Raw genomic sequence first — 7,717 nt, 5'->3', positions numbered from 1 at the left:
TTCCCTCCCTCCTTTTCTCCTTCCCTCCCTCCCTCCCTCCTTCCCTCCCTCCTTGAAATGCATTTAGGAACCTGCCCTTCTGAACACAGGAATCAGAGATGCTGAGAGTGAGTGTGGGATGCGGGTAGGAGGGCCACATATGAGGAATGAGCAAAAGTGATGGGGCTGCCACACTGCTGCGGAAGAGTTTGTGTTAAGTGTATGTGATTTCTTGTTGGTGATGGTCTATTTTGCTCGTGTTTTTTCGGAACTCCAAGCTACACACATCCTGGGAATTCTTCAGGACAGGGGCCCCACTCCTTCCGCTGGGCCTGCCTCCTTTGCCCTGTGCAGCTTCTGCTCCTATTTTAGGGGTACCAATTGCCTGTGACGAGAATTCTGGGATGCCCACTCAGTTCTCAGAAAAGCACCGATTCCCAGTGGTCGGCAAACTCATTAGTCAACAGAGCCAAATATCAACAGTACAACGACTGAAATTTCTTTTGAGAGCCAAATTTTTTTAAATTAAACTATATAGGTAGGTACATTGTTATTAACTTAATTAGGGTACTCCTAAGGATTAGGAAGAGCCACACTCAAGGGGCCAAAGAGCCACATGTGGCTCGCGAGCTGCAGTTTGCCGACCACGGTTCTAGGCTGTTCATAGCCAGTAATTCCGTCTAGGACAGCCTACAAGCTCCCCCATGGGTGGCCTGCCTGGGCAACACAGTGAGGAAGGAAAGCAGGGGCTGATCCTGGAGCCAGACCAGCAGGGTTTGAGCCCTGGCTCCGCCGCGTACACCTGAGAGACCTTGGGCAACCTGCCCACCCACTTGGGCCTTGTTTCCTTATCTGGGAGATGGGGTGAGAGCCCGAAAGAGAGGCTCTGTGAAGAGAAGACCGGGCTCAACAGTCAACTGACACGGTGCCTGTTGCTTTTCTTCCCTTTTCCTTCCTCCAGAGCAGAGGACATTGGGTGGGTGGTGGGCATGGGGAAATGGCTTTGTCCTCAGTGCAGTCTAAACACAACAGGAATCAGACTGTAAATCCTCAGTTGCAAGGGCGCGGGGAAGGTTACTTTTCTCCCCTCTTCTTCCTGGAACACTTGAACTCTCAAACACTACCTTCATGTCCTTCTAAAATAAAGGAGGGCTTACCACACAAACATTTACATGCATAAATTATTTTACTGGAAGTATTTGCTGTCTTCCCTCTTTCTTCAAAACCCTCTCTCATCCTTTCAGCCTGAGAGACCAGGCACGGGGCAGAAGCAGGGAGAGAGTATGAGGAATGAAGAAATTCAGGACCAAGGAGAAAGATTGTGGGCACCAGGGAGACAGTAGGGGTGTGGGGAAGGGATATGGGGGTGGGAGCAGAAGTGGGGACTACAGGGGGATGCCTGCAGCTGGAGACCGTGGATCCAGAGTGAAGAGGAAGGAAGGAGGAGAGGACACCGGCCAGAAGGGCAATATCGCCTGGTAGTGGTGCCCTCCACCCAAGGAATGAGGAACTGAATCTCCAGAGAAGTGACAGAGAGAGCCCCATTGCTGGTCACATACATCCCCACCCTCCCCCCCCCCCCCACCCCGCCTCCCCCTGGATAGATATCCCCCGGGCCAAGGAAAAAGACATTAAGGAATCTACGGCCTCCCCCTGCTCCCTTCAAAACCTCATCCCCACCCTCCGGCCCATCCCAGGTCCTTGGGCCAGCATTGCAGTGCCTGGACTCACCTCCACTTGGCTGACACCAGCTTTCCCACCTACGCGCGCATGGGCCCTGGACTGGGTGTCAGATGCTGAGATAAGGCCAAGGAGAGGAAAACCGCCAACGCCAGGAAGTTACACGTTCCCCTGGCAACCCAGCTACAGTCACCAAACAGTGCAAGGTCAGGGGTAGGACAACTCCCATTCAAGGCCTCAGGCCAGGGCCCTCCATTTTCATGTTGGAGAAACTTCTCTCCAGTCTCCTAAGACAGTGCCTGGGAAGTATGGGGGACAGGGTTTAGAATGCCATGTAAGGCACCACCCCCAGGCCTCCACGGAAGACTCTCAGCCTAGGAACACCGGAATCTGCATTTCTAACCAGCACCCCAGGCGACTCCAGTGCAATCTGAGGACATCACTTAGAGAGCAGCATACATCTCATGAAGCTGGGACTCCTTGTGGCAGGGCTGGGGGAAGATACAGGACAGAGGGGGCAGCCCCAGCACCCTGTGTCTGCTAAGGTCTACAGCCAGCCTCATCCCCAGGGGTGCTAGACTTTGGGTCTTTTCAATTTCCAGTGAGTAACCAGGAGTCCAGACACCTGGGTCCTAGTATACACAGAACCAATTCCAAACCACAAACTTTTTTTTTTAATTAAATCTTTATTGTTCAGATTATTACAGTTGTTCCTCTTTTTTCCCCCCATAGCAAACCACAAACTTTGATGGAGCTCCTTCTGAGCCAAGCACTACTGTTCGGAGCCATATGAAGAGACACAGGTATGCTTCCTTTTTTAAAAAATACTTTTATTGATTTCAGAAAGGGAGAAGGAGAGAGAAACATCAATGATGAGAGAGAATCATTGATTGGCTGCCTACTGCACGCCCTCTATGTGCTCTGACCTGGAATCGAACCGTGACCTCCTGGTTCATAGGTCAAAGCTCAACCACTGAGCCACACTGGCCAGGCAAGGTATGCTTTCTACTCTCAAGAACCCTGGGACCTGGCACATCACTTACAGTCTCTAGGTTTCAATTTCTTCCTTCTCTCCAAAGAGTATACAAACACTGAAACCTCCCCAAGAGGTGATGAGGCCCCTGGAATTATTCCTGAAAGAAACACTCTCAGAATTGTCCTGGTGTTTGTGGTGGCTTTTATTGCTGGAGGTAGAAGTTGGGTTGTCAGGGGGCTCCAAAAGGTCAGGGAGCCTTGAGGACAGAAACCCTAAATTGCAGGATCCAGGGGCTGGGCCTTGGGGTCTCTCCATTCGTTCCTTTCCGAAGCTGCCAGATCTTCAATTGCCTTAAAGGGGCGGCTCCTGCAAAACTGAACTTCCTGCACCTCTTCCCAGGCTTGACCTCTCCCTTCCTCACTGTGGCCCGGCCTCCACCCACAGAAAAACTACAGTTCATGCTGGCTGCAGACCAAACCCTTCCCCAAGGCCAGCCCCCTCACAGGGGAGCCCTCTGATAGGAAGAACAATTAGCTTTGGACTCATTTTGTCGTAAGTTTAAATCCCAGGTCAGCCACTACCTGGGTTTTACAAGTTACTTTTGCTCCCTTAGCCTCAGTTTTCTCGTCTGTAAAATGGGAGAGAACAATACCGGTGTGGCAAAAGTAGGTTTACAGTTATGCATACTCGAAACACAGTTTACTTATTAATTATTGCATTATTTTCCATATAGACAACTGTAAGCCTACTCTTGCTCCCACTTTAGCCCCACTCTGTCATTTGTGGTGAACTCAAGCCCCTTCTCCTGGATTTCCCGTCCTAGCAACAGACAACACAATTTGCTTAGTTGCTGAAACCAGTAGCCTGTCTTTCTAGACCCTTCTCCCCCATCTTCACGCTCCACAGCCAAGCAGAGAGCACTACACAATTTTGAAATCCATCCCCCTGGCCCTCCCCTTAACCCAGGCCACTCTCACTCCAGCCTGGCTACGGCAGTAACCCCCTCAAGCCTGCATGCCTCATCGTCCTCCCCATCCCTAGACTGTTCTCTACCCTGCAGCCTGAGGGAACTTTCTAAATAGAGCACAACTCTTATCTCTTCATTCCCCTTCATTTTAATCCTCCCGTGGCTCCCATTGCCTGAATGAAGTGTCCAAAATTATTCATTTGACTCTGAGGTTCCTTGGATGATCCGGCCCTGTTCCCCTTTTCCATTACATTCCTCAGCACCTTACACCTGTAAACACAGACATTCTGCAGCCCAGTGCTGCACTAGCTCACCCCCAGCCCGTGCACATGCGCACACCAGCCTGGGGCACTCTCCTCACCACCACTGGCCTCTCCTTCATGCTTCTAATTGTCCTTAAATCCTCAGCTCAGACATCGGCCTCCTCCAGAAACCCTCCCTGCCATCCCTCCTGTGAGCTCTCAGTACCTGACTCCCGTCACACCACACATCACATTATATGACAACTGGCTCTTTGCTTTTCCAGCTCCTCCCAGGAGGCAGAGACTGTATGTGTCTTGTTTACTGCTCTTTCCCCCAGCACCCAGCAGAGGTCTTGCCCTGAATAGGTGCTCAAGAAATATTTTTTGAAATAATGAAGGAAAAACTATAGCTAAAGCTCCTAGCACATTGACTAGCACAAAGTGGGAATGCATAGCATCAGCATGTCATGGTTCATCCCCACACTGAGCACATCTCTCCAATGGAAACACAATTCAAAAGTCAGGTCCTGCCAACAGGGGGTGAAATGGTGTGACAGCCCTGGTGTGGGGATGTTTGTCCGACCCTCCCTTCCCCCTGCCCAGTGATGTGGATTGATCTGTCCCTACCCAACCCCTGGCCCTCACCCGGACTCGGGCCTCTGTGCCCACCCCCACCGCAGGCAGGGAAGGAATGTCCCCTCGCCCTCTCCTGACAATTGGTCTCTAACCACAGCCAGTGACTGCTCCTTGTTCTGGAGGGGTCCCTCTCACCTGCAGCACCATTGCCCAGGGCAGGTTGGGAAAAGGACCCCTGATAGGTGCCCTCAGCTTGCCATACCACCACCAGCAGCCTCCCCTCTGGAGATGGCCCAGGACTGGAAGGTCGGGGGCTGGTCCTTAGGGAAGAGCCCCATTTGCATTCCTCCAGAGATGCGTATCACTGGCCTTCTGGGTTATCAGAACTGCTATCTGCCTTTCATCCCTACAGGGCTGGGCAATTTGAGCAAAAAGATCATGTAAGAATCTTCATATCCCCCCTAAGGCCTGACAGAGTAGAACCCCAAAAACGGTTGAATGGATGAATACGTGAATTAAGAAATGGATGTGTGTGAGAGCATTCCCAGGCAGAATTTTCCATTTTCTACCTCAAAAAGATGGGATTTGTCCTGTTATTAAAGCTCCTCCTCCTGACCCTTAAGAGATTCCAGAGGCTAGTAACCTTCAGAGTCAAGAGGATAATTTTTCTTTGTCTAATCTCGTTTCTCTGGAGGTAACTTCAGTGCATTTTCTTTTCAGCGACCTCCCTCCATAGCCACTGGGACTGAAATGTATTTCTTTGTGAGGAGACAATTACTAATTTACCCTTTAGCCTTCTCGGCAACAAATTTGATCCCGGGCCCTTTATTGTTCCTGCCCTGGGGCCCAGCCCTTTCCCTGTTCCACTGCTCCTCGGGCTGTTTGCCAAGCTCTCAAAGGCCTCCTGGGCTGTAGAGGTGGCTGTAGAGGTAGGAATGAGACATTCTGTTCTCCTCATGTGCAAGCACACAGATGCTTACACACCCACCACAGGACACACACCTCCCTGCACCCACAATCCCCAGTCCTCGGTGAACACATGCTCACAGGCAGCTCCCATTCACCGCCATAGACTCTTCTCCTCCACCTGAGCCCTAGTCCCGGGTATTCTCACACCTGGACACACGCTCACAGGTGCAGGAACAAGCCGCACAGACCTGCTGTGAGCCAAACTGGGTGGAGCTGCCGAAGCCCTCCCTCGTCCTCCCCCTCCAACTCTCCTTTCCCTTGGCCACAAAGGGCCGGGCCTACTTTCTCTCCACCTCCACAGTGATTTTCCACTTCGAGGCTGAAGGCAAGGAGTCAATGAGCCAAAGTTGGCTCCTCTCTCTTCCTCCCGCCCTCCTCCCACCGACTCCAAATCCTCAGTGCACCTTGCATTTGCCCAGAGCAACACCCCACTCTCCATCCCCTTCCCAGCCTCCCCTCCTCTGGCTGAAGGGAGCACTGGCTTCTGGGGTTCTTACCTTTTGGAAATGAACATGGGGAAGCACTGGAAGCTGACAGACAGGAGGGCTGCTGGGACCCTGGCCTGGCAGGGCAGTGTGTCACCAGCCCAGGGGACTCAGGCACAGAGCAGTGTGATACTCATTCAACACCTTTTGTCACCCTCATCCCCCGCTGCCCCTGTTCTTGCTGAGCCTAGAACGGCACAGATTTAGCCAGGTTGACCTCGGCTCAGATCCCTGTCCCCCCACTTTACGTGTCCTTGGGCAAATGTCTTGCCCTAAGACCCAGTGTGCTCATCTGGAAACAAAAGGAGGAAATACAGTAACATCCACCTCCTATTGTCAGAATCCACTGGTAGAAGACTGGTTCTCTCTTGCCTCTGTACCATGCTGTGTCTCATGAACTTGTGAGGCAGGTGGCCAATAATTCAGCTATAACTGAATCAGGGAAGGGTGCAAATAGGTTGCTTTTTTAGTATCAATATCCGTGAATTCAATGCTTTTTCTGTAATGACATCACTCTCCTTCAGAGCATTCCACAAACCTTCCCTGAATGGGAGATAAAGGGGGTGGAGAGAGGGCCAATCCCTGGGAACCTGCACACAGGCGGCGGCCTATCTTATCTTTGCCCAAGGAGAAGATATTTGCAGTCAGCAAGCAAATCCCATCTTCCTGCTGGTGTGGTCAGATCAGGCTGAGGCACTGGGCTGGCCACTTCTGCGCAGCCCTGGCAAGGGCTTGCCGCACAGTAGGTGCTTCTTGGCCGGAGTTGGAGAGAGGGCCAATCCCTGGGAACCTGCACACAGGCGGCGGCCTATCTTATCTTTGCCCAAGGAGAAGATATTTGCAGTCAGCAAGCAAATCCCATCTTCCTGCTGGTGTGGTCAGATCAGGCTGAGGCACTGGGCTGGCCACTTCTGCGCAGCCCTGGCAAGGGCTTGCCGCACAGTAGGTGCTTCTTGGCAGAGGGAGCCACAGTGGCGCAGGGGAATGGTGGGAGAAAGGCACAATGCGGAGAGGAGGGCGTCCCCTCCTAAGGAAACAGATCCGGGGAAGTAGAAAGGGGGGAAGAGACAATGCGGACCAGGCCCCTGGGCTGGCTGATTGGGGTGGCACCTGATGTGGGAGGCTGGCCCAGGGTCTCTCAACACAGGGTCTGATGGGAAGGCCATGGAGTAGAAACACCAGGGGTTAGAAACTAAGGGTGGAACATTCATGCCTGGGGGAGGGCCAGGAGCTCAGAACAGCCTGACCCCAAACCTGACCATCGTGGTCCACGGCTCCGCGCCTAGAAGGGAAGCTTGCTGCCAGTCTCGCCCAGCATGCAGCTCACAAGTTCATGGGATCGACCAACAAGGCTTCCTCCTTCCAGCTACCACCACCAACTCCCAGCTCATTCCCCAGCTCACCAGCTCTTCATCATGGAAACCCTGCCTGGGGCCTCAAGCTAGTCTGGCCACCTGGCCCCAGGCCTGCAAGAGTGGCCTCCCCCTTAGACTTGCCAGTACCCAGGGCTGTACCAGCCACCAGCCCCACCCTCCTGCAGTGCCTGAGAAGTTACTGGCTGGCAGGACTGCCCAGTTCCTTGGGTAGGTCAAGGCCCCGCTCTGTGGACACTGCCCACATACCCTGCATGATGGTTCTCAGCCCAAGAGGAGTTGAGAGGGCCTGTCCCTTCTCAACCCCAACCTCCCTCACCTAAACCAAAAGGAAAAGTTGAAAGAAATCAAAGATGAGGGTGAGGACTGCAACCTTTCACTCAAAACCTCCCCATATTCTTCAGTCTTGCACTTCCCCCCCAGTCCCTCTCCAACAGTTTGCTCAGGGGCCCAGACACAGCCAGCCAGAG

Source organism: Myotis brandtii, unplaced genomic scaffold, assembly GCF_000412655.1.
Source record: "Myotis brandtii unplaced genomic scaffold, ASM41265v1 scaffold1120, whole genome shotgun sequence".
NCBI classification, from domain to species: Eukaryota; Metazoa; Chordata; class Mammalia; order Chiroptera; family Vespertilionidae; genus Myotis; species Myotis brandtii.
The sequence above is the reverse complement of the archived record's forward strand: the minus strand, read 5'-3'. Positions refer to the sequence as shown.